At 44.8% G+C, this 27,871-nt stretch overlaps 1 protein-coding gene and 1 long non-coding RNA gene across 2 annotated transcripts in view; one reads left to right on the top strand and one right to left on the bottom strand.

The window, feature by feature from the left end:
• ASIC2 (acid sensing ion channel subunit 2) overlaps positions 1 to 27,871 on the bottom strand; it is a 1,112,453-nt gene that overhangs the window by 1,023,596 nt on the left and 60,986 nt on the right. The gene's annotated exons all lie outside the window — the stretch shown is intronic.
• LOC116552579 lies at positions 16,661 to 20,212 on the top strand. Its single transcript, XR_004269454.1, has 2 exons — positions 16,661 to 20,129; positions 20,169 to 20,212. It is a non-coding gene; the product is annotated as an uncharacterized LOC116552579 (long non-coding RNA).

The following is a 27,871-nucleotide window of genomic DNA, read 5'->3' as shown; positions in this document are numbered from 1 at the left end:
CTCACAATCCCGAACATTTTTACACCTACACGCATGTACTTGTGTGCCTGCACACCTCTACCTACCTAAGCATGGTCTAATCCTACTTATTTTTCTCTAAAACCTAACCCAACTCTCTCCTTGTCCAAGAAGACTTGTCATATCTTCTTCCCTGAAAATTGCATATTTCTAAACTCTAACCTCTATATTTACTCTTGTCTCTTTGTACATTTTGCCTTAAATCTGAGTCGGTTCTGTACATGTCATCTTCTGGCTAGACAGTGAGCTTGCTGAGGCTGCCTATGTAAGATTCATCTCTGAGTCTTCTTTGGGGGTCCAATCATACTGAATGACATAAACCCTTGTTGCATGTGCCACCTCACTGGGTCATCTCACCTGCCCAGCCAAGTTTATTATAACCACCATAGATCATAAGCACCTTACAGATGAAAAAACAGAGCCTGAGGGAACAGCCCTTGAATCCAGGTCTTCTCCTTTGTACTCTCATCTCTGGTAGTCCTCATTCCCAGGACTACCCACTGTGAACTGGATACCAGGGCTTCACGGGTACAGTACATTATTAAAACAAACCCATGGCTCAGACTTTCATTCTTGTAGCACTAGCTGCTCAATTCAAAGATGAGCAGCAGGCCTTGAAATGCTGTCCTTGAAACCTCCTTCTCTTCTTTCTCTCCTCAGATCAACTGACTCTATGAATCTCAGGGAAATATATTAACATTTCCTCCTACATATTTAGGGGACAGAGATGCTGATACCCCTGTTTTCCTTATGGGAATGCAGATACTTAAGATGGGGCAGGGGAGGACAGCAGAGCTAGCTGGTCTTCCAGGGATGCCATGTAGTAGCCTCATGCTCACTGAGTACTTGTCATGTACCAAGTACACACTAAGCATGTCATTCGAGTTCTCTTCTGATAATATGCTAGTTGGGTATTATGACCTGTATTTCACAGAAGAGGAAAGTGATGCTCAGTGCTATGAAGGAACTTGTCCAAGTTCATACCACCAGCAAATGGAAGAACCAATATTTAACAGTTTTTTAGAGATCATGGCAAACAGGAGCCAGGACTAGATTGCAGCTCTGGAAGAGCAGCATGTGGAGGCTTGCATTATAGATTTTAGCTCTGAATCAACTGCAAGAACAAACCAGCAATCCTGAGAGGACCCATATACTTCCCTCTGAAGGAAGTGGCCTGCTCCTGCAGGTCCTGGAAGACACCCCAAATACTGTGAGTGCTACAACTGCAGAAGTGGGAAAGGGAGGCCCTTCTCTCCCAACCCTTCCTTCCCTACTGGAGAGGCTGAAGGTCTGTTTGTGGGAGAAACTTCTGACTTTACCTGGAGCTGAGTAAAGTTAGAGAGCCAAGCAAAATACAGGAGGAAAAGAAGCAGCAGAAAGACCCTGGGAGCTCACTAGGTCCCCAAGCAGCCATTCCTGCCTGGCACCACAGAGATCTATCAGGAGGGTGACCAGAAGAGCAGGAGGTAAAACTCCACAAGGAGAAGGAATTCTCTAGCTGAGCTTTGTAACAACTTGAATGGGGTGAGAAGCCTCCCCACCAGAGCTCAGTGGAGGGCATGAATCGGGTGTGCAGACTTCACAGGCAGAGGAATAACTAAAGCCCCTTTCTTTCACAGCTGGGAGGAAAATAGCCTTGGGCAAGTTTTCAAGCCCATCTCACCCTCCACCTGGAAACAGACTTGGGGTTGTTGTGGAAGGCATGGTGGAAGTGAAACCAGCCCTTTGGTTTATATGGGAGCTAGGTGAGGCCTGTGACGGCCAGCTTTCCCCCAATTCCCTGACACTCTGCATGGCTCAGCAGAGGCAGCCATAATCCTCCTAGCTACACAGCTCCAGTGACCTGGAAGTCTCACCCCTGTCCCCCACAGCTGCAGAAAGACCTGCCCAAGGAAAGTCTGAGCTCAGACACGCCTAGCTCCACACCCACCTGATGGTCCTTCCCTACCCACCCTGGTAGTGGAAGATAAAGGGCATGTAATCTTGGGAGTTCTAGCCCCCCATCCACCACCAGGCTCCTCTCCACACTACTACAGCTGATGCTTTCTGGAAAGTGCCACCTCCTGGCAGGAGGCCAACAAGTACAAAAATAGAGCATTAAACCACCAAAGCTAAGGACTCTTACAGAGTCCACTGAACTCTCTGCCACCTCCATCAGAACAGGCGCTGGTATCCACAGCTAAGAGAATCATGGACAGTTCACATCACAGGGCTCTGGGAAGACAACTCCCAGTACCAGCCTGGAGCCGGGTAGACTGGGTGGCTAGGTCCAGAAAAGAGACAACAATCACTTCAGTTTGGCTTACAGAAAACCACATCCACAGGAAAAGAGGGAGGGTAATACATCAAGGGAATACCCTGTGGGACAAAAGCATCTCCACAACAGCCTTCAGCCCTAGATCTTCCCTCTGACGGTGCCTAACCAAATGAGAAGGGACCAGAAAATCTACCCTGGTAATTTGACATAACAAGGCTTTTTAACAACTCCCCCAAAAATCACACTAGCTCACCAGCAATGGATCCAAACCAAGAAGAAATCCCTGATTTACCTGAAAAAGCATTCAGAAGGTTAGTTATTAAGCTAGTCAGTGAGGGACCAGAGAAAGGTAAATCCCAATGCAAAGAAATCCAAAAAACAATGGAAGTGAAGGGAGAAATATTCAAGGGAATAGACAGCTTGAACAAATAATCAAAAATTCAGGAAACTTTGGAGACACTTTTAGAAATGCAAAATGCTCTGGAAAGTCTCAGCAATAGAATTGAACAAGTAGAGAAATTCAGAGCTCAAAGACAAGGTCTTCGAATTAACCCAATCCAACAAAAACAAAGGAAAAAAAAAAAAGAAAATGTGAACAAAGCCTCCAAACAGTCTGGGATTATGTTAAATGACCAAACCTAAGAATAATCAGTGTTCCTGAGGAAGAAGAGGATTCTAAAAGCCTGGAAAATATATTTGGGGGTATAATCAAGGAAAACTTCCCTGGCCTTGTGAGAGACCTCGAAACCCAAATACAAGAAGCACAAACAACACCTGGGAAAATCATTGCAAAAGATCATCACATAGGCACACTGTCATCATGTTATCCAAAGTTAAGACAAAGGAAAGGTTCTTAAGAACTCTGAGACAGAATCACCAGGTAATCTATGAAGGAAAACCTATCAGATTAACAGCAGATTTCTCAGCAGAAACCCTACAAACTAGAAGGGATTGGAGACCTATCTGCAACCTCTTTAAACAAACCAACTATCAGCCAAGAATTGTGTATCCAGTGAAAATAAGCATCATATATGAAGAAAATTTTTTAAATTACCAACAAAAAATAGTCCAGGACCAGATGGAGTTGCAGCAGAATTCTTCCAGACATTCAAAGAAGAATTGGTACCAATTCTTTTGACACTATTCCTCAAGATAGAGAAAGACAAAACCCTCTCTAGTTTGTTCTATGAAGTCAGCATTACCCTAATACCAAAACCAGGAAAGGAGATAATCAAAAAAGAAAACTACAGATAGATATCTTTGATGAACACAGATGCTAAAATCCTTAACAAAATACTAGTTAACCAAATCCAACAGTATATCAAAAAGATAATCCACCATGATCAAGTATGTTTCATACCAGGGATGCAGGGCTGGTTTAACATATGCAAGTCAATCACTGTAATACACCACATAAACAGAATTAAAAACAAAAATCACATGATCATCTCCATAGATGCAGAAAAATCATTCAACAAATTACTTACATAAAATACAACAAGAAAGCTGGCCCCAGAGATGTACTGGACCTGCAGAGATGCTCCTCCCAGAGTGCTGGCCCCCACCTATCTTACCCCTCTCCCCCGGTGATTTTGGTTCTACATTCTCACAAAGGCTCTTCAGCCTGCAAGCACCTCAGGGACAGTCATTGTGTCCTATACAATTATTTGGGTATTGTCCATGACATCTATCTTGATGACAGCTGAGTCACAGAGCCGGGAGCTGGCTGGGACCTCTCTGCTCATTATATCCAGTGTTTTTGAATTTCAGGGACCTACAGAAGGGCCAAAGGGGACTGCCTTGGGTGGTTGGGAGTGGAGATGTGAGTCACTGGTTTGGCAAAGTTTCCAGGGAACTTGAAATCAGAGAAGGTCAGCAAGACCACCCAGGAAACAACACACAATGTCTTCAGCTCCTTGGGACAGGTGGGATTCTTTATTATCAAGCTCCAGCACTGAGAAGAGCCCCTGTGTCTAACCTCAAATCTGAGAGAACTAAAGTCACAGCACTAACATATCAATTTAGAACCGAAAGACAGGACACTGCTGCCCTCAGGCCACCACAGGAGCTGCCATGTCCTCTTCTCCTGGGTTACGTGAGCACACGTTCGTCTCTCATAATAGACTTTAAGAACCTTCAAGAACAGGAACGTTATGTCACATTTCTTTGTATTTAATGCCACACAACCACATACCCAGTACATAGTGGAAAACTAATAAAGGTTTCTTTGGTAGAATAAATACTAGGGCAGATATTACTTGCTCTCTGAAGTCCTTTGTAGTGATAGTTGTATATGCAGAGGCCTGGGCATGTACAAGAATGTACTCCAGATGAAATAAATTGAAAAAGGAATAAAAACAGCTGATAGATGTGTGAAAAGATTCACATCCTTGCTGAAATTTAAAGGAAAGCAAGTTTTAAAAAAACAATGAAATTTTTTTGACCTATCAAATTGGCAAATGATTTGGATGAGTAATAGTGATCCAATAATACTAAAGGCTAACAGGAGTGTGAAAATTAGCAGTCTCAGGACTGTTAGTGGAAACATAAATTGGAATAGCTTTTTTAGAGGGCTTACTCTATGACAATAATAAATATGAATACTTCAGACCAATAATTTATTTCTTAAAAAACTATCCAAAGAAGATTATTGGATACATCTACAAAATGCTGTTTATCATTTTTTAAATGCAAGTAACTTAACTGTCTTTAAAAATAGGATTGATTAAATAAATCCTGTGGGTATACCCACACAATAGAATATGCTACTGTTGTAAAGGATGAGGTAATCTTTAAATGAGCAATGTGGAAAGACATCCATAGTATGTTTTTAAATGAAAATCCAGATTAAAAAGTAACATGATTGATATGGTTAAATTTTTACCAGAATGGGAATCTTTAATATATAATATGATATGGTAATATATAGATACATAGACGATAGACAGATAGATATATGAAATTATCTTCCAGGATAAAGACCAGCCTGTTAGTCCAGGTTCTGAGTTTATCTGAAGATATCCATTTTCTATCACAAGTACATCTCTATTATTTAATTTCTTTAACAATCTACATAGGTTGCTTGCTTTTACAATCTAATACATCTATTTCTGTTTCAAAAGGAAGACCAAGAAGTGGAGTCATTAGTAAAAGAGGTTACAGTGTTCCAGGTGAGCTCTAGCCCAAAGCCAGTAGGGGTGAAAGACAACCTCCACCATCCTTTTCCTCAAGATTTCTTTCTTCAACACCAAGGTCTTTGTTGGCAGGCACCATTAATGCGTGGTAGAAGGAAGAAAAGGACAGGGAAGAAAGGGAATGAAAGAAGGGGACCAGGGATTAATTTTCAGGGTCTGCCTCGACCTAGGGTTCTTCTGGGATACAGGAAAGGACTTTTTTTCTGTGCTAATTCAAACATCATAGGAAAATGGGGATGAGTTGGTCACCTTAGCAAGAGGAAGAGAGATGTCTATCTTTCCCTGGTGTGATAAGCTATTATAGCTTCCAACTGCCCATTCTGCAGCCAAAGAACTGGCTTCTAGATGTCAAGAAAGATGGATTCCAATCCCACGTCTGCCACTAAATAACTTTGTGACCTTTCGCAAGCCACTCATCCTCCCAGGGTTTTAGCTCTTCCCTATAAAACGAGGGAGCGGAACCAAATGGTCAAAGTCCCATGAAGCTGTGTCACTCAGCACTGAGGACTCTGTCTAGATTCTGGCATTCTTCCAATGGTGTTTCTGTGTCAGAATGTTCATTATTTCCTGACAGCGGACCTTTAGTGTTTCAAAAGTAAAGACTATGCCTTTCTGTTGATAGATGCCCCGCCCCGGGCCAGGCATGGTGTCGCAGCTTCCTGAGTTGGCCTTCTGTTTGGCAGGCCCTCAGTGGAGCAGGTGGTGGCTGTCTTCCCTAACACACTCCTGTACAGTTCTTGGCAGGAAGAACTTGATTACTGTCAAAGGCTTTTAGTAAGTAGGTGAAGCATTTTAACTAGGAGGAAACAAAAGCAATGAGTGACAAATCTATTGGCCATGCAACTCAAAGCCAAATGAGAGGAAGAGCATGATATACTGAAGCTGACTCCCACTGACACAGGAGAGTGGGCTACTCCCATCCCTCTGAACTCCACTTTCAGTGGTCACCTTGGTGGCTTGAAATCAGATGTGATGGGAGAGTTCACACTGCAGAAACTGGCAAATGTTGAAAATTTAGAATTTCTTTCTCTTTCTTCCTTCCTTCCTGCCTTCCCTCCTTCCTTCCCACCTGCCTGCCTTGCTTCCTTGCTTCCTTCCTTCCTTCCTTCCTCTCTCTCCCTCCCTCTCTCTCAATTTCTCTCTCTTTCTTTTTCTTTCCTTCTTTCTTTCCTCTTTCTTCCTTCCTTCTTCTTCTCCTTCCTCCCTTTCCCCCTCTCTTTCTCTTTTCTCTTTCTTTCTTTTCTTTCTTCCTTCCTTCCTTCTTCCCCTCCCTCCCTCCCTTCCTTTTTCTTTCAGAGAGAGAAATTACCAGGGCGTATCACTGACTGAGTTAGTTCAGGGAAGGAGGAAGCTCCTCCCAGCCTTGGGCTCCTTCTTGAAGATGCAGGAACAGCCTCAAGCTGAGATACTGAGCTTGCCCTTTCTTGAGTAAAGCCAAGGGGGTCCCTCTGTCCAGGGTTAGGCAAGTGTTAGAAGTGAAGTAACAGGAGGTGCGAGGAGGAGAGAGAGGAGAAAGAGGGAAGAATAAGCACATGTTAACAGGCCTAAGCAAAACAGTCAAACCTCTCTTAGCCATTCATTGGTCATCTAGGGAGGTAGTGAGTTCAAGCCCAGTGTAGTAGGTGTTCAAGAGACCATTTTGCAGAATGATATGAAGACAGAGGGAGTCTCTGAAAGTAGAAAAAGCAAGAACTTTGGAGTAAGAATGATTTAGGCTTGAAGCCCAGCCTGACCATAAATCATCTGCTTAAATTCAGGTAAAATTATCTTTAATCTTACCTCTTTCTATGTGACTCAATGCCCAAATTTATTCCATGGTAATAATCAAAATTGAATTAATAGATTTTGCACATGCGTGGCCCATAGTAGGTATACTGGCTGAGTAGAATGTAGTAGCTGAACTATAAAAAATATATCCAATACCTGACACCTGTATACTTTAGAGACAGTTTTTCAGCCTGACTACGAAGCTACAAAGCAATCTCCACTTTGATGGGCATAAATTCCTCAGTGACTGTTTACAATCTCTGAGTTAAGCTGTGCACAAACAAGTTTTTCCTTCAAACTGACCATACCAATAAAGCGGTAACCCCTGGTGAGGTGATCTTACAGCCACCAGCAGTCTTCATTCAGGCCTAATGGGTACCCAAGCAAGCAGAAGCGGGGGTCTTCTCCGAAAAGGAGATTATCAGGTTTAGGGAAGATGTGAGGTTCTGCTTGAGACTTTCTAAACATCTATCCATTTGGGTATGTGAATCCCCTTCCCTCTTGAGCCACAGGTAGCTCATGGTATCTTCTAGAAACTCAGAGGAGTTTAAACCACATGGTCTGGGGAAAATGGTAAAGACAGAAGTCAGAGATGGGACTTAACATCTCTGTTGCCACATTAAGGAAAAGTTTCCAAGTGTCTACCAAAAAAAAGCAAGAGCTGGTGGATAATTCCACAGGGCCCCAGAGTCCCTGTGGCGATAGAGATATAAGGTGACCCCATAGAGATATAAGGTGGCCCCATCAGGACTGAAACACGTGCTCCCAGAGGGGATTGCTGACCACTCCTTCCCACCCCTACCACATGGGAGAAAAGAACAGCAAGGACACCAATACCTCTGGTCATCATGGACCCACGAAGAGGCCACATATCAAGAAGGTCTGTGCCAAGTCTCCTTGTGTGCTAACTCCCTGCATACTCCAGGATACCCACCTTGTTCTACAGGTACTTAGGCTGGGGACTCTAACTCCGAGAGAAGTTTGGGACAGTGCCACAGAAGCAGAGTCTGCCATCCCACTCTTGCAAAACTGATGATGGATGAGTTAGGGATTCTTATCCCCACTGCTCATAGTCCAAAACATGCCCCTCTAATTCCATGGCCCAGTCATCAACAGATTCCCTGAAACTCCAAGTTCTGAAACTGTGGGAAGATATGACATACTTCTCAGAAGTCCAGAAATCAGTAGGTCCCCTTTTGGCTTCTCAAGTGTGCACAGACTTGTTAAATGCAGCACTCTGGGTGATAAATTGTGATTAGGCCAGACATCTCCATACCCCTGGACAGTATGTAGAACAGGGTAGATAAGTGATATATCCAGGTATTGAGATATGTGTAGGGGCTACAAGGATGTAGGCCTAGATTCCCTAATCTGTCACTTGGTCAATTACATAACCTTGAGGCATGTCACAGGCCCCTCCTGGGCCTCATCCTTCCCATATGTAACTTTTGTGGATTTTATCCATTTCTAGCCCAAAGCATCCACTTCTCACCATCTGCACTGTTCTCTTCTGAGATCACTTTTCCAGCTGTTTAACTGGCCTCCCTCATCCATTCACCTCTCCTATTGATGATCAGAGAAAAAATTTTAATAACGACACTTATAAAAGAAGACGGGGAGGGAGAAAAGGAAGAAAAGATTAAAAAAGCATTACTTAGCCAGGTGCAGTGGCTCACACCTATAATCCCAGCACTTTCGGAAGCCAAGGGGGGAGGATTACTTGAGGTCAGGAGTTCGAGGCCAGCCTGGCCAACATGGTGAAATCCCATCTCTACTAAAAATACAAATTAGCTGGGCATGGTGGTGCACACCTGTAATCCTAGCTACTGGGGAGGCTGAGGCACAAGCATCGCTTGAACCAGGTAGGTGGAGGTTGCAGTGAGCCGAGATGGTGCCATTGCATTATAGCCTGGGTGACAGAGCGGGACTCCATCTCAAAAAAAAAAAAAAAAAAAAGAAAAAGGAAAGAAAATCATTACTTATAGTCTCAAGTAAAGATATTTTCTAGCGAGTCAGGGGAGAGGAAGAAACAGAAAGATTCTGGCTAAGAAAAAAAGGATGTCTCAGTAGAAGGATGAAGGTGTGACTTTTAAGGAAGAAGAAAATAGCATGCACAGGCTGATGAGAGGTGATGAGAAAAAGGACAGGGTGGGAAGTGCAGAAGGGCAGGCACAGGCCATGCAGGCTGGGAACAGCTGGTTCAGGGTGAAAATGAAAGACAAGAGCAGCTGTTCTTTGTGCTGAAATGAAGCTAGGGGCTTCTTGCAGTGGGGTGGGCGTCGGGGCAAGAGGTCCCTTCCCAAGCCGTAGTCCTGGTGCTGGGCTGGGGAAGCGAGTGTTGTTGCAGAGCCGTGAGTCTGCCCCAGCAACCCTCTGCGCATCACAGCTCTGCCTCGCTCTCAAATGGTGCCAACTCAGTCTCCCTCGCGGGAGCTCCCAGATAGTCCCCATTTCAATGCTGAGGCCAGCTGTGGTGCAGCCCGTTTAGAAGAAGGGCATTTTGGGGCTTGCTGTGTTGTTTTTAAACAACCCTGTGAAGAAAGCTGTATTTCCTCATATTTTATAGTTAAGGAAACTGAGGCTAGATGAATGTTTAAGGCCATACAGTTAGAACGTGGCAAAGCCAGCAGAGTCAGCTGCTAGTGTTTTAATAACCTGAATTTTTACCCCGCTTCTAAAAGCAATATATCTTTATTATGAAAAATATACAAACTAATAAAATAACAAAATGAAAGTCACCCATAACCCTCTACCCAGAGAGGAATAAAAGTATTGTTTATTTCCTTCTAGTCTTTTAAATTAATCCTCTGCATATTATTTTTACTTATTTACAAAAGTGGGATTGTATTATAAGAATCATTGTAAAAACCTTCCCTTCATATGATGGACAATTATATGTTCTCAGGCATTAATACATTCTTGAGAAACTGGTTTTATTTATTACATAGCCATACATCATGGGGTTACACCATAATCTATTTGGTCTTTTTTCTACTCTTGGACACTTAGGTTTCTTTCCACTTTGGGGGCTTAGTGGATAATTTAAGAATTTTTTTTTTTTTTTTTGAGATGGAGTCTCTGTCACCCAGGCTGGAGGGCAGTAGCATGATCTCGGCTCACTGCAACCTCCACCTCTCTGGTTCAAGCAATTCCCCTGCCTCAGCCTCTGGAGTAGCTGGGATTACAGACGCATGCCGCTATGCCCAGCTAATTGTTTTTTGTATTTTTAGTAGACATGGGATTTCACCATGTTGGCCAGACTGGTCTCGAACTCTTGACCTCAGGCAATCCATCCACCTCAGCGTCCCAAAGTGCTGGGATTATAGGCATGAGCCATTGTGCCTGGTCAAGAAATGCTTTTTAACTGTCTGCGTCCTGGTACTAAATTTTGTGATCTCAAAGAGAGGTCAGTGTAGACATGTAGAGTCAATGAGAAAAAGTATTCAGGAAAATCATTATGCCAGGTAACTTATTCACAGATCTAAGAGCCAGGAGGTGATAGGAGAAAAGGAGATAAATGCAACTCAGTGGGATTCAGCAAAGTCTCATGGAGTAAATAACATAGATTTTTTTTTTTAGATGGAGTTTTGCTCTCATTGCCCAGGCTGGCTTGCAATGGCACAGTCTCAACTCACCACAGCCTCTGCCCCCCAAGTTCAAGCAATTCTCCTGACTCAGCCTCCAGAGTAGCTAGGACTATAGGCATGCACCACCATGCCTGGCTAATTTTGTATTTTTAGTAGAGACAGGGTTTCTCCACGTTGGTCAGGTTGGTCTCAAACTCCCAACTTCAGGTGATCTGGCTGCCTTGGCCTCCCAAGGTGCTGGGATTACAGGCGCCCAGCCAACATTTGATTTAAAATAGGGGTCAGGAAATTTTTTCTATGAAGAGTCATACTGCAAATATTTGAGACTCTGCACTACAGTCTCTGTTGCAACTATTCAACTCTGTCATTGTCATGTGGTGCCTAGTGGGATCACCCTATTAAAATCACCCCCCAAAGCAGCCATAGACAGTACAGAAAGAAATGAACAAGTATGTCTATGTTCCAATAAAACTTTACTTTCAAAAACAGGCAATGGGCTAGATTCGGCCCACAAGCTATAGTTTGCTGATCCGTGATTTGAACACCCAAAGTAGAGACAGATTTTGTTACCACCTTATCAGAGGGAGAGGGACTGTAGGGAAAGTTAAATATTTTATGGTTGAGTAGTATAGGTTGCAGCCAAGTCTCAGACCTTAGTCTGAGAGCCAGGTTGTGGGATGCCAAAAGTCTATGAGCTTTGTGTAGCAAACACAGAATGCATTAATTTTTTATGGAACCATTTTCAAGTATTGGGGACCCATAATATTCCCAGAATGATGAACATCTCTGAGAAATTTTGGGAAGGAATCCCAGAAACCTAGAAAGACTGATTTGGCTTCTCTATTTTGTTTTCTATTTTCTCTCTTTTCCCTATTAGCATCTTATAATTCACTCAGCTTGTCCATCTAGAGGTCAAAAGTTATCCAGTCAGAAGAAACGAGGGTTGGGGGCACAGTGGGAGGGGAAGGAGCTATTTGCTGGCTGCCTCTCACTGGACTGTGAATCTCAGTGCCTGTGATGAAGTAAAGGGAGAGCAGCTGGCCACCCAGGTGTGTGAAGTCAGCTGACTCCCTGGGCTGAAGAACAGGCCTCCTTCTGGGTAAGGCTCCAAATGCCTCTCTCCATCTGGACTGTCTGCACATGCAGCCAATATATGGCCTTTAGTTCCTTCTCTCCCCACAAACGTCATCCTGGTTTAAGACACTGGCTCTTAGACCAAGACGAGGCTTCATCTCCCAACAAGTAGCCTTTGCATCACTTGGGAACTTGTTAGAAATGCCAAAATCTCAAGCCCCACCCCAGACCCACCGATCAGAAACTCTGGAATGTGAGAACCAGCAACCTATATTTTAACAAGACCTCCAGAGGATGGTGATACACACTGCATTTTGAGAACCATTGCCTAGCGTCCCTGTGTTTCCATTAGGGCTCTATCCTAAGGGCTAAACTACTGAACATTGCATGTAGTGTAATTCTAATGATCCCCAAATCTAGTTATTATTGCTATTTAACAAATGCAGACACCGAGGCTCTGACATGTTAAGAAATTTGATTTAAACCTAGGTCATTTTGATTCCAAAGCCTACACTATTGACCACTCTGCTCTAGCACCTTCTCTTTGTGGATAGGGCTAGGAGGTCTGTCTTTGGAAGTGTACTTTTCCAAAGACTGTCATAATTTATTTTCTTAATAACATTCACTGACCACCTCTCCCATGGCAGACCCTATCCCAAGATATAGCATATATTATTAAGTTCCATTCTGGCCCAAGCCCTGTGGGTAGGTAACTTGATTTAGCACCTACAGAGCAGAAAACACTGCTTAGGAAGGCAGTATTACTTGTTTCAGGGCCACTGTAGCTCTAAGCATTATAAAGTTTCAAACATGGGTGCCTTGCTGGCCCAAGTAATCAGAGTGAGGCTTTCAAGAGGAGGAAAAAGTTGCTCCGGGAAGGGACCATGTGCTTGTGAGAGAGGAGAAGTCAGCAGCCCGGGCAGAGCTTCATAGGCTTGGTGAGCTGGAATGTGGAGGGCCTGGGCATCCTGCTGATTAAACTTCAGGTGGTCTGTGTGTCACAAGCCCTGATGCCAACTCCCAAGACCGCCCATGGCTCTGATGAAGATTATAGAAAAAGCCCTCTCCCAAGGTCCTAGGTTTGAGATCCATTTCTTCCAGATAATTGGCTGTGTGGCCGTGGATAAGTCACTGGCCCTTTCTGAGACCCTGTTTCCCCAGTGATACGAGACTCAATCGGTAGGTTTCAAACACTTTTTAAGTTGCAGAAAGCTTTATCTAAATAATCTCGGCCGGGCGCGGTGGCTCAAGCCTGTAATCCCAGCACTTTGGGAGGCTGAGGCGGGTGGATCACGAGGTCAAGAGATCAAGACCATCCTGGTCAACATGGTGAAACCCCGTCTCTACTAAAACTACAAAAAATTAGCTGGGCATGGTGGCACATGCCTGTAATCCCAGCTACTCAGGAGGCTGAGGCAGGAGAATTGCCTGAACCCAGAAGGCGGAGGTTGTGGTGAGCCGAGATCGTGCCATTACACTCCAGCCTGGGTAACATGAGTGAAACTCCGTCTCAAAAATAATAATAATAATAATAATAATCTCTTACCTCAGATTCCAACACATGAAATAGATAATAAAGGTAGTTGCTCTAGTTAATTGGAGGAGGGGAAGGGAGGAAGTGAGGAGCTGAAAACCATTAGCCTTTCCTGACTCCTGGCAGTACTTATGGCATCTTATGGAGAAAAAACTACAACAGCCCACCCAATCTAGCCCCCATCACCATGTGATATCTCCTGCTACTCTCCGCCTTCCTCCTCCCCAGCTTTCTTTCCATTCCTCAGCCATCCCAGTCACATGCCCTCCTTAGAGCCTTTGCACTGGCTGTTGCCTTGGTTCAGGATGCTCTTCGTCCAGACATCCTCACCCGTTTCAAGTCTTTGCTCACATGCTGCCAGCTCCATGAGGCCTACTGTCCCCACCCTATTAAAATCACAGCCCTCTTCACTCACCAACACTTCCAATGCCCTCTCCCTCCACTCTGCTGTTTTTCCTTTCTCCAAGCTGCTGTCACTTTCTACCTTCGTATCTGCCTTTTATTGTATATGTATTTTATGGCCAGCCTCTCTCTGCTGGTAGGCAACTTCCTGAAGAAAGCATATCCCGGGTACCTAGAGAAGCATCTCAGAATATAGTAGGTCTTCCATACATAATTGTTGTTATGAAGAATGGAGCTGTGAGGGCTCTCATGGCTTATCATTTGCCTTTCCCTGTGGTCACCCAACCTCATATGTGCTTCCATTGCCCCGAAACTCATGTATTTTGTCTGGTGCAGAGCTACAGCCCTAAGGGCACCAAAATCCGGTTTATCTTTCTGACTCCCAGAGGCTCAGAGCAAAGCCACTTGCTTGCTTCACATCTTCAACATCCTTGTGTTATAGTCAGAGAGTGAGAGAGGAAGAGTGGGAAGGGCACAGAAGCAGGGCTGGAAAAGTGAGAAGGAAGGAGGAGGGAGGAGAGAGCAGGCAGTACTGTTACGGCCAGCTCAGCACAAGATCAGCACCTGCCACAGGCCAGTTCTGCAGCTGGGCATTTCTCACAGGCCATCTCATCTAGCCTCCTGAAAACGCTGTATATTGCTAGTGATAACTAAGGAGGTGAACCCCAGAGAAGTGATGTAAGTTGCCCAAAACGGTCCAGTGAGTATGGAAGTACCTGGGATTTGGATGCAGTCCATCTGGCTCCAGAGCCTCCTCTTTCCTCTCTACCAGTGTTACCCACGGAGCCACAGTGGAGACATGCTGATCTTTCTCAGGGAGATGGGAAAGAGGCCAGGAATCCGCTGTGGTTAGCTCTGCTTTCTCTGCCTCATTCCTCTCCTGCAGCCACATGCTCTGGTCTGCAGTGCAGGGACCTGTGGCCCTGGGCCTCTCTCCTGTGATCAAGCCCCGGGAGGCAGCTATGCTCATGCTCCTTGTGATGAGAGTCCCTGCAATAACCTAGGGGAATGTTTGCTCACATCATACCCTCTCCCTTTGCTGCCAGCGGAGGCTGTAAAGCCAGCAACACGACGTTTTGTCTGGCTAAGCTTTGGGACTGATTGAAAGTCTTCAGAACCTGCGCTCCTCCGGTGCTGCTCTGGAAACGGTTACCATGGAACACAGCCACGACGCAGCCTTCACTGTCAGAACTAATGAAAGTCAGAAAGCTATTAGGGGAAGAATTTTTTGCCTCCCTCCCTCTTGCACATAATTCTACTCTTCAGTGAGGTGTTTGTATGTCTGCCCTGTTTGTGAGATGTTAATTGCATCCTCATTGAGATTCTTTGTCCACTGCCATCACCTCCTTTTGAGCTCCAGCCCCTGAAGCTGGCCTTTTTGAGATAATGAAGCTAAGTGACCAGAAAGAGTGCATTCCAGCCTCTCTGGAGAAGCATGCATCTTATCAGGCCACATCACAGCCGAAAAGCATTCTGTGGCTCCCAGCGACCCCAGAACATGGCACTCAAGGACTCTCAGAGCCAGGTCACAGTCACACTTTGCATCCTTCCTCCAGGACATCCTGGGTCAAAGTCCCAGGGGGCCAGCTGTAGTCCCTGATGACATCTTCGCATCTCTGTGACTCTTAGGCCCCTGCGGCTTCTGTCCAGAATGTCCTCCTCCTGGCCTCTCCATTTCACCAACTCTCAGTGTTCAGCTACACCAGCCACCTTCTCAGTAAAACCCTCTATCCCTAGAGAAGCCTAGGTCCACGTAAACCTGTGGCTTACATTCCCCAGGGAGTCACATTTCTCAACACAAGTATTTTCTGAAAACCTGCCTTCCTCTCTGAACAGTGAGTTCCTTGAGAGCAGAGGCAGGCTCTGATTCATCCCTCAATTCCTAGAGCCTAGCACTGTGCCTGGCACTTTGTGGATGTCCCACAATGCCACTGTTTCCTGGCTCCCACTCCGCCTGTTAAATGAAGGAAAGTAAGCACAGCTGAGCCCATGAGGGGGAGAAAGAACACAGAAAATATATCAATGGATTGCTGTGTAGACTCTACCCACTCTCTAATGCCCAACCCAGCACAGAGGCACTGAAAAAGGAAAGCCAGGTCTGGGGCCCTGAGCTCCTTCTGGTTGGTATTTATAGCAAGGTAATTAGCTCCCTTCCCTAGCACCCCTGGAAGTGCTGGGAGACAATCTAGAAGCAGCAATGAGGAAAGCAATGCAAAGGGATTGCCATAGAAACGTGGGGAGAGGGCTTGGGGCACTCGGGGAAACAAAAGCAGCCCGCAAGACTTTGTGTGCCTCTCACCTGTAAGTGCAGAAGCTCCGTCCTAAAAGAAAGATTTCCCAGGAGCAGCCTAGGGGCTCTTCTTTCTGTGGCCAAAGGGGCCCCTCTTCCATTCAGCCCAGGATTGAAAGGAGCGATCTGTTCCCACCCCAGCAGACCTTGGACCTGCAAGAGGTTCTACATCATGGAGCAGAAAGAGTCCCCCAAAATCTCCACCCCTGGACTCCTGTAGAAGCTTACCCTCACCCAGATAACGGAAACTTCCCTGCCAGGGCTGGAGAAGGCTGGAGGAAATGTTCCTGCCTAGTAGTCAGGTAAGGGAGTTATGACAGTGGACTGGATTCTTTCCATCTTGGGACCCCTCACCTGGACTCCTGCAATCACGATCTAACTGCTTATTCTGTCTCTGTTCTCACCTCCGTTGAATCTCCACATTTCCACCAGAGTGATACTTCTAAAATGCAATTCTGATCATGTTATTTTCTTGCTCAAAATTCTTCAGCAGGTCCCCATGGTTTTCAGGATAGAAATTCTTACAATTTTGCATGAAATGCAGGCTCCATCACGCTTTGCCTCTCTGGCCAATGCCTACTCCCTCCCCCCGGCATGAAGCCCATGCAATTTTCACCTCAGTCATACTAAGCAATGTGTGGTTTTCCAAACACTGAGCTCTCTCTTGCCTTGGGGCCTTTGTCTATGCTGTCCTCGCCTCCTCCCTCCCCTTCAAACTCCTCCTTACCTTTTAAGTCTCCGCTCTAGAACCATCTCCTCTCAGGGAAGGATTCTCAGTCTCCCAGGTGGACCAGGTACCTCACTTGTTGCCCCATTGGAACTTCTGTGTTTCCACCTAGGGTATCTCAAGGCAAGTCAGGATCACTGGGCTTCCTGACGGCCTCTCCAGTTGTAGGTCAAGTCCTTGTAGTCAGGGCCATATTTTTTTGATTACTGCACCCTAATACCTAACACAGGACTGACTCCCAAATAGGCGATTTAAATGTCACAGGGTTGAGACGAGAGTGAGGTGAGTGAGCCACCCAGGGTGCAGAAATTTAAGGAGATGCTCTCAAGGTTGTACAAGGCAGGCTGGCATGAATTGTTATAAGGGGATTTTCACCCCTGCTCTTTTGCTTGTCAGGTCACAGCAAGTCCTGGGTGGCTGAAAGGGCATCAGCGATTTGAGAGGCTGTGCTTTTCTGGAAGACCTCGACCTCCAGCTTCATGCAAAGTGGAAAAGCATCTTCCCTTTCACCAGAATTTATATGGAAATTGCCAACTTCTTGCATGTAGGGTAAGAAAGGGAAGATGTATCCCTACTTAAATGCACTATCATGAACTCCTGAGCTGATGGCTTCTACACTTAGCTAACATGGACTCTGAATATTGTCTTTGTCTACCATGGAAGACATTTCTACCATAGGTATTGCTATATTCAAGAGCTATCCACCTAGCGTTCTGTAATATGAAAAGATAGTTTCTAAAAGGGACCGTTAACAGCCTCTTGAAAGGAGAGGAAAATACCACCAAAACTCTGAGGCACTACCAGGGACATCACATAAAACCACTCAGATTCCTTACCATACATCTCCAGGGAGCACCTTCCTATAGGTTGCAGTGTCAATTGCGCCCCTGGATTTGTGCAATGTGGTGGCCATTTCCCCATGATCCCTCAGCTATACATGAACTCAGCCCAGCTTCCCTGGCGCTAAACTCAAAACACTCAAAAACATCCTTATCAGCATCCACAGTGAATGAGAAAGGGGAACAAACTCAGTGCTGGTGAGCTGGCTTCAGGCACCACCAAATGGTGAGCTTCTCTCACTTTCCAACTCGATGACCTTAAGCCAAATCTCCTTAATTTTCTCTTCTATGAATGTGAGGCTCCATGTTGGGCTCACAAAAGCACATTCTCCTGGGAGGTACCTGCAGAGGTAAGGATGGGCAGCCCCTCTAAAGTAGGCTAGGTGGAGGGAAACTCTTGCCTCACGGGAGGCAGAAGGAAATTATGAAGGCTAACAAATGCATCAGAGAACCTGGGCACCTTAGGTTCATTTACTCCAATCTGTTCAGTTTTCAGACACAGGAACTGGATGGAGAAATGAAGAGAGTCCTGCCCAATATCATTGAATGAATTAGCAGCAAAGAAGGGCCCTATTTTGCCAGGCCAGGGCTTATTCAGACATGCAGCTGCTTTAGTGATAAAGTGGGTCTGGCTGACAGCTTTTGTAGATCTTTATTCAGAATCAGCTGGAAAAATTAGTCCCTGCTCGTTGAAGATCCTCCCATTCCCAGGGTGAAGACTCCCTCCTTCTTAATAGAGGCCAAGAGACAAGGAATGAAGCACCCTGTGTTGGCATCTACCTGAACTACTGGCATAGAGCCCAGGAAGAGATGCATACCTTCTGGAGCCAAGCTTCCCTAAGTGAGCTCCAGGGGCCAATTGCACTGGAAACTCCCTGGGGCTTATTAAGATCTGGATTTCACAGATGCACCCCAGATCTACTAAATTAGAGCCTAGGGGTGGGAGGATACCATTAGCAAGCACCACATGGGATTTTGACACACAATAAAATTTGAGAACCAACACCCAGACATAGTGGTAAGAAGGAACATAATGGCTGTCAGATAACTACTAAAGCACTGTGCTAGGCACCAGATAGATAGACAGACAGACAGATAGATAGACATCCTTAGAAGTGATAGGAAAGGCAGAAACAAGACATTATTTCTTTGCCACACTTAGAGAAGCTCTGCACCAGAGGATATGCCTCTCCTCCTTGGTTCTATGCCAGCAATTCAGGTAGATGCCATCAGATGGTGCTGGAAAGAGCTTTCCCCAGGGACAGGAAATTAGGACAATGTTCTTGGGACCTTGGGTCATTGGATAGTGCTGAGAATGGCATCTAGGACCCACTACCTGAAAATCCTTCTCAAAGGGAGGGAATGCATCCTCAAACTTTCACCTGAGTTCCTACTCTCAGCCTTTAAGGCTCTGCCCAGAATTTCACTAATTAGAATTTGCTGTATCTTTTCCCACCTAAATTTTACTTTCTCTTCTCAAAACTTTTTGTGTCTTAACACTCCTGCTACATTGTTGGCTCTGCCACTTACTGGTAATATGACCTCTGATAACTTGTTTATAAGCCTCAGTATTTTTATATATAAATTGGAGATAATAGCTTCAGAGTAGAAGCAAGTATTAGAGATACTGTAAGAGTGCAATAAATGTTCAGTCTCTGCCCTACTTAACCCCACTTTCAGAAGCCTTTGTTTAAGAAACCCCAGTGGCTTTCTGGTCTCATTTGCTTCTCCACGACCCAAACTCTCTCAATTTAAGTTCTCATCACACCTCATTCATGTCTGCCTCTGGGCCTTTCCTCATGCTGTATCTTCTACCTAGGATGCCCTCATACTCTCATTCACCAATACAAATCCCAGCATGCTTAAAGGTCTTTCTCAGGTCCTTCCTGCTGCCTTAGAGTGCCTTCTCAAAGTCCAGGCCAACAGACTCTTCTGTCCCTTCTGCTCCTTCAGGCACTCTCCCTGCATTCTCCACTCTACCTCCGGGGGATGACAACATTAGTGTCATGGAAGTTGGTGATCTCTAGATACTGGTATGTTATGTACAGAATATTTCCCTTTTTTGAGGACCAGCATCAAGCTACCACCTTTTATTTTGCCAGGTGAGAATATATTATTAAATCTTGTCTTCTAGTGTTACCCTCATATCACAAAACAATGACATTTTAACAAAATAAAAGTTATGAGGGAAAAAAAATCTCATACAAAAGCATTGTCCTTTAAATGGAATAAACTCCACTTCATAAAATGCTCACTGCATTGCCTGCTTTTTGCTCCTTTTGCCTTGGACTGATAAGAATACTATCAAAGGCCAGCTTCTGCAAAAATGCGGGGGAGTCCCCAGTCCACTCAATCACCTGTCCCTGACCCTGGGCAACATACAACATCCCCAACAGCTTTCACTTACTGAACAGTTGCCATGTGCTAGATCCTGTGCTAGGTACTTAGGTACTTCATACATTAGCTCACTAAATCTTAGGTACTTCATGCATTAGCTCACTAAATCCTTTTGCACAACCCCTTGAAAAATGGATTATTACCACCACCACTTTTAAGATGAGGCTTGGAAAATTTAAGTAACTGGCCCAGGTCACAGTAATGGTAAAGTGGTTGAGTTATGCTTACAGTACAAGACAGTTGGACCCCAAAACCTGTGCTCCTTCTTCTACTTCATTCCTTATCTCCTACAGCAGGGAGAAGTTTTTGAATGCAGGAGCAAAAGGAGATATAGTATAGTCCATACTCACAGCATGCATTAATTCATTGATTCAACCAATATTTACAAAGAACCAACGCTGTGGTGGGTGCTGTCCTAGGTGCTGAAATACAGAGTTAAGAAGGGTAGACAGCAGTTTTGCCATCATAGAGGGTACACTATGACATGTATGCACATGCCAAATGGTCATAAAAAATGCAATGTCTTGTTAGCAACTCCTTGCTCAATTCCAAGGGCTTTTTAAATACCAAGGCGATAGCCAGGTGGGTACAGATGTTAAAACATGCCCTGGGCCCCTCTGGTCTCAGAAATTATCTGGTTTCTCGTATTCTGCCTGCCTTTGCTATGGAAATTAATGAGCCAAAGGCTCTTTTCAGACTGGCAAGCCCATGCACTCCAACTCCACTTGATTTATTAGAAAAAGAAACTGAATTTAAAAAGGAGAGATGCAGAATTGATTCTATATCTTAAAATATGCTTCCCTCACCTCCCTGCTTGGCCCCAGGTCCCCCAGTCCCCCAGCCCCCAAGCCCCCATTTGCTGCAGAGAAGATCACACAAACTTATCTCTTCAGTGACTAATTTCATCCCCTCAGACCCACTCTGATCTTACACCTCTTCAAATCTGCTCTCCACTTTCTCAGAGTCCCCGTGACCTCCACCTGCCTTTTTCTGACATCCCCCAGGGCGATGGTCCAGATCACTCTCTATGCCATGGTTTCAGAGAGTTCAGCAGTCGAGGCTGCAGCGTTAATTTATTCATCCCTTAATACCAAGCAGCTTCTCAATCAGCTCATTCCCAGCTGTCCCGGTTCCTGCAGGACAATGTTCTGAACTCACTAACCTCACACCTCGGGCCTCTGAACTAGAGCCTCATCACATCACTGGCATACAGATCACATCATAGTCTGATGGAAGCTTCACAGCACTAGACCTGACAGAGCAGTCATAGCTGGAAGGGCCTTTACCAATTCCACCAGTGCTATTCAATGAGAGCTCTACTGACATTTTAAGTGGAATGCCAAGGTAATGGGGTATGTGATTTCTCCTTGTGTGGGGCCCCCTTGTATGGCATGGAGACTTAGGCATCCCTGTCTTTCTTCCCTGAAAATAAATCCCAGGGACAGCCAAACATGAGCCCACACATTCCCAAATGCCTCTAGGAAAGCACCAGTTGAGAAGCACAGTGCCTATTCTATTTACAAATGAAGTAACTTGTCCAAGGTCATTTGGTAAGTCAGCTGCAGACCTGATGTTCTGATGGGTGAGAGGCTACAGGGTGTAATGGGAAGTGCACTGGAGTAAGAATCAGATCCTCTGACAACCATGCCAGTGGTGGTATAGGGGGCTAGGGTGGGGGATGGTTTGAGGAACTCAAAAGTGTAGAGTTAGAACCAATTATCCAGCCTTCCCTCCATCTGGAAAATCTCCCTTCATAGGTCTGTCTAGCATATACCTTGGAGAAATCAGCATTTGGTTTCTTTATAAGGTAAGTCAAACCAAGAAGGAAAACGAATACTTACGGTGGACTAAGACACCACCATTCTGCTAAACTCTGGCAACTTCTTATAGACCCTGAGTGATGGGCCATTCCCCACATTCACACTCCCCATTCTGGGCTGGGGCCCCTGATTACTCAGCCAGAGGGACTATGAGCTCTCCAAACAGTGGGGTGCTTGGCTACCCAGTCCCCACTCTTCCACTCTTATTCCTTTTCCATGTCCACTTCTGCCTGTGGGCTTTGGCGGCCTCCAGGAGAAAACTTCAGGCTCAGCTGGGAGGAGCTAGCAGTCTTTCCATCCCTCTTGGCAGTGGGTGACAAGTAAATACTGGACTAGGGCCAGAAGCTTGAGTTGCTCCATCAGCCTGCCTGGCACTTTCCAACCTTGTCCTCAGCTCTTCCCATGAAGGATAGATCTGAAGATGACTGCACATCTATCCTTCAATCCTAAAATGTTCTATTTAAGAGTACTCTTCAGTGGAATACCAACTTCAATCCCTAAAGATCAAGACCTCCTTGGTAATTAAATATCCAGCCCTTGTCTACATTGCCAATCTAAAAAGAACCTGAGATAAAGTCTCAACCTCTTTGTGTCCCAGTTTGTCTTTCCATATAATTCAATGGTCTGGAACTTCTTAGAGGCCTTATGAAGATGTGATAACCACATGCAGGAGAGAGCAGTCTATGTAAAAACAAGAGGGGATGAGTGAGTCAGATCTAAATGGCCTCAGGAAATACTGCTAAGTCCCTGGCAGGTGAAAATGAGGCAGGGGTCTGTAGGAGGCAGGTCCCCAGGTTTGGGGCTGGTGCCTGCAGACTTGAGTGGCAGTAGTTAGGGGCTATCCAGCATCTCCCCATTACACAGCCAGGAACTGGGGAGTGGGAGAATCCCTGGCAGCTCTGCCCCATGACAGCCTTTTCCAAAGTGCTCCATGAAAGGTCATTGCAGGGAAGGGAGATGATGCACAGTGAGATTCCACACCACTTCTCTTTCTCAGGTGAAAAGCACTTGAAAAGAAGTGAATGAGAGAAAGAGCATTAACAGAACAGGTTTAAGAACATTCACCAGAACCAGTCCACGGGACAACCGAATCAAAGTGAAAATGAGCCGGAGCTTGTCAACTTCCAAGAGGCAGTTAATATGGTGTAAAGAGCATGCATGGGCTTTGGAATCAGATTAACATACATATTGGAAGTCCAGTTCTGCATTTTATTAGCTATGTGGCCTTGAGCAAGATATTTTGGCCTCGATTTCCTCATCTGTAGAGACTAAGTAGTTCTTGTCTTATATGGATGAAAAGGGAAGACATTAAGGTTTTCTCTTCCCTACTTCCATGGGGTCAGGATGTCAGAAGCAGCTCAGTGATGTACTGTGGCTATGGTAATGGTGAGGAAGAAAATAGGATGCCAGGAAGGAACTGTGGGCAGAAAATTCTAGGGGTGGTAGTGGATCCTAGACACCAGGACTACACCAGTACGCCCCCAAAATGAGATCATGTGCAGTGAGCAAGTGTTAAATCTTTTGGCTCTGGGGCCAGAGTCAGGATCAAGAGGCAACACAGTGGGGGTTTTGGGCAAAAGGCTGGGAGGAAGAGTCATCAGTGGACAACTGGAAGCCAGGGTGGCATTGGTCAGACATACTGGTTAAACCAGTGAGAGGACAAGATTGCTGGGGTAGTGATGGCCTTCAGCTCCTTTAACCACAAGCCCACTTTTCTGTGTAGATAGAAAGCTGGTAGAGTTCAGAGCAGCTTCTGAGTCATTATAAGTGCTTAAGTCCCACCCTTGTCCCTCACGTCCATTGTCATTGCATTGCACCGGCGGAGGGGTGAGTAAGGGAGAGGGAGCTGGTCTGGCCCGGTAGGCACCCTATGGGAGCCACCTTGTTTTTCATCTCTGAGTAAGGCTTTGGAAAGAGACTCAAGTGTGATGCCTGACTTCTAGAGGCAGTAAAGGGAGGGTAGGAATTAGACCCTCCCTTTCCCTGTTTACATAATTTGCCTCACGTTAGCTTTTAAAATAAATTTTTATTATGCAATATTTGAAACATATAAATAATAATACAACTGGCAGCCATCCACCTACCACCCAGATTAGGAAATACAGCTGAAGCCCTCCATAGTTCTCTCCATGGCAATACTCACCCCATCCTCTAGAAATCAACATGATCTAGAATTTAGGCTTTATTGTTCCCACAAATGACTTTAGACTTTTATTACATATTCATTTATCCGTGGACAACAATAAGAATTGTTTTGCATGTTTTCAAACTTTGTATCGATGGTATCATAAAATATGCATATCTGGCTGAAGCTTGTTTTTTTTTCCCCCCTTCAATGTTAGGTTTGTGTGATTTATCTGTGTTGACATATGTAGCTCTGGTTTATTACTTTGCTCTGCTGAAACGTTTATTATTTCAGAACACCACAATTTATTTATTCATTCTTGTTAATAGGTAATACAAGCTTGATTTTCCCAGTTTTTCTCTTACAAAATGCTCCTGGGAACATTCTCCAGCCTGAGTCCGCAAACACACATGAGGAGATAATGCCTTTTGCCCCATCTCTAACTCCTTTACCTTCTATTCTAGCTAACATCTTTCCCACACCCTGCACCCAAGCCACTCTGTTTGGGCTCCATGCTTAGATGCCTGTGGTCTAAACAGTCTCTTGTTTCCCTGAACTGGTTTGGGAATTGCCAACTTGACTTTGCCTTTGGGAGCTTTTCCAGGGATTCATATTTCTGTCCTCCAGTCTCAGACAAGTGACCCACCCCAAGCCCCACAAAGTCCTATGTGACTTGCCCCGGCTGTGCCAGCTCCTTCCTGGCTCCCACCTGACCAGACTATAAACTCCAAAAGGCAGGAATTGGGACTGACTTGTTTCATGCTGTAGCTCCAGTTCAGGCACAGGACCTGATACACTTTGAATATTTGTTGACTGGGTGAATGCATGAATTAATGTTCTATGGAGAAGGGATGTCAGATAACCAGGATTATGGATGCACTTAACTTGCAATTATCTCTACCTGGATGTCACCAGGTCCCCACCTTGGGTCCTTAGCTATTCTAGTAAATCTCATGTGAACTCTGGGCCTTTTGCAGACTACAAGCACTCATCGCTTAGTGACATCTTCCCAGATAGGCAAAGACTTCCAGTCTCCCCCATACAGGATGAACCCTAGGGTCCCTGGTCATTTGGGGACACATGAGGGGAACCACTTACCATTGCTTGGCCTGAGGTACTCCTAATGGTGAACCCCTGGAGCACTTACCCTGTAGAAGGCAGTGGTCCTCTTTCTCTGGTGAGGTTGCCTTTTAATGCAGAGCAAATGCTACAGGGGAAGCACCTGATAGCAGAGCCATACCTGAAAGCAGATATTGACAAGGGGAAGAAGAAGGAACTATAAAGGCTCTTAGACAAACAAGTAATAAAGAAAGAAACATTCTGGTGGTTGTGTGGAGGTGGGTGGAACTGAGATGCAAACATGGGAAACTAGGGGCACTCTAGTCAAATAGCAAATCACAGTAGGAGAAAAATCATAGAATAAGAATAAAGAGGATTTGCAATCAGTCCTTCCACGGCCCCTTACTAATCTGAGACCTTGGTTAGGTCATTTAGCCTTGTGTAATAACAGAAAGCTACTATGTGTCCACTACAACCTGTGACTCCAGGCATCATATGGCATTTTCTAATTGAATCAGAGCATCAACTCAGGATGCTCAAACTCAGATCCCACAGCAGGCTGCATCCCATCTAACTGCTGCACAATGCTGACTCCTCACTGGATTGTGATCCAATGTGGTTCTTAACAACGTCCATGTTAGACAGATGAGGATCATACATGGGAAACCAAGGCACACAGTTACACAGTTAGTGAGTATGCTGCAATTCAAACCCAGGGTGTTCAGCTGGGGTTCCACAGCACAAGTCACTTTGAAGATCATGAAGCAGTTGCTCAAGAAAAGTTCTCTAGCTCAACCTTGCAAATTATCTCCAAAGTCCATGAGATAAGTCCAAGCCCATCTCACAGGAATTTCTCCACTGAATCCACTTTAACAGCACATTCAAAGAAATTATAGTGTCAATGACCTCATGCATTAGTAAATTTATTTTATAAATATTAAACCCCTACTACATGCAAAGCACTGTTCTAGGCTCCACAAATATGGGAAATGAAAAACCATAAAGTCCCTCCTTTTGAGATGCTCATGCTGGAATGTGCAAAGGTCCGTAGCTCAATATAATAGCAAGAAATTTAGCAACAATGTGCATTAGGAACAATGAAAAAATTGTCTGGAGGAAAGCACATCTGATTATTCAGGGTGCCAGGTGTGGCCTATGGGATGTGGCCTGACACAACTCATAACTCATGTCCCACCCCTGGGTCTTCAGTTTCTCCATATATAAAATGGAAACATTAAACAGGATGATCACTTGAGTTCTTATAGTCCCATTGTTCTCCGGCTCCTATTTCAGGGCTTTTATATCAGTAGCAATCAAACCCTGGGAGACCATCAGAGGCTAGGAGTTAAGATGCAGCCAGGTGAACAGAGCACTGGAGCCCCAGGTGGGCACAGTGTGTCAGCGTGGCTTGGACTAGTGGGGCTCGTGCTGTCAGTCTATTCAGAACAAGCCTACTCTTGGCCTTTTTGCAGGCACCTGAGGTATAAAGCTGGCAGTGCCATCAAAGGCAGCCTGGTGGCTGCAATATGAAAGGGTTGTATTCCCTCTTGTTGATAAATAAATTCTTTTTCTCCTTAATAGCCAAGCTGCTGGTTTTATTGTAAGTGGCTTGCACTCATTGGAGAGCCAGGACTGGCAATGCTGCATCTTTCATCTCCAAATATTAATTAATTTTCCATGATGCTTTATTTTAATCATGAAAAAATGAGATTGGTGGGAATCAGCCAAGGGAAGAGTTGGGGAGTAGAAGGCAAATGATATATAGATTTAGAAAAAAAAGCACAGATAAGGTGGAGGGAGGCAGTTAGAGATGGGGAGAGTTCATAAGACAGAAAGTGAAGGGTAGTAGGAAAGGAAACTGATATTTTATAAACACCTACTACATGGGGCTGTACTAGGTTCCTTGCCTATATTACTTCAATCAACCCTGAAACCAATTTGTATTACTATACTCATTTTATAGATGAGCAAATTAAAGCTCAGAAAAAGTAGATGAATTTCCTCAGATCAAAATATAATAAACAAAAAATACAGAATTTTAACACTAGATTTTATAGCTCAGAAAAGGTAGATGACTTTCCTAAGATCAAAATGTAATAAATAAAAAATACAGAATTTTAACACTAGCTTTCTGACTTCATGTCTCAACCTCTTTCAACAACATCCATTCAACCTTCGACAAATATTTATCCAGTAAGGATTGTGCCTCAGGCATAGTACCAGGCACAGTACAGCCTCCAGCCCTAACAAACACATAGAAGGGTATTTGAATCAATCTTGGTATATCTGGAAGGCCTCCCAGAGGAGGTGATTTCTAAGCTGTGACTTGAAGGATATAGAGGAGTTAGCCTAGGAAAGGAAGAGGAGACTGGAGGAGAAAGGAGATAAGGTAGCGCATGAGTTAAAGGCTACAGGTGAGAGTTCAGGATCCATTAAAGTAACTGCAAGAAGCTCATCTGGCTGTTAAGTCTTGAGTTAGAGGTCAGAAGGGGTAAGCCATAAAGTGGGAGGGGCCAGACCATGCAGAAAATTATATGACATTACAGGTGCCTGGATTTTATTCAGAGGGCAACGGCAAAGCCACAGAAATGATGCCATGATTTTAGTGTTAATGGAAAAAGCCAGCTGATCACAGTGCAAAGAATGGATTTAAAAGGAGATAGGACTATTGCAGCCACCCAAGTGAGAGATCATGGTGGCCTCCAACAGGGTAGTGGTCCTCAAGGTGAAAAGAAATGACTACAGGCCTTATGCAAACTCTCTAAACTCATTTTTTTTTTC

This window comes from Sapajus apella, unplaced genomic scaffold, assembly GCF_009761245.1.
Source record: "Sapajus apella isolate SASKATOON/1434 unplaced genomic scaffold, GSC_monkey_1.0 scaffold12, whole genome shotgun sequence".
Taxonomy (NCBI): Eukaryota; Metazoa; Chordata; class Mammalia; order Primates; family Cebidae; genus Sapajus; species Sapajus apella.
The sequence above is the reverse complement of the archived record's forward strand: the minus strand, read 5'-3'. Positions and strand labels throughout refer to the sequence as shown.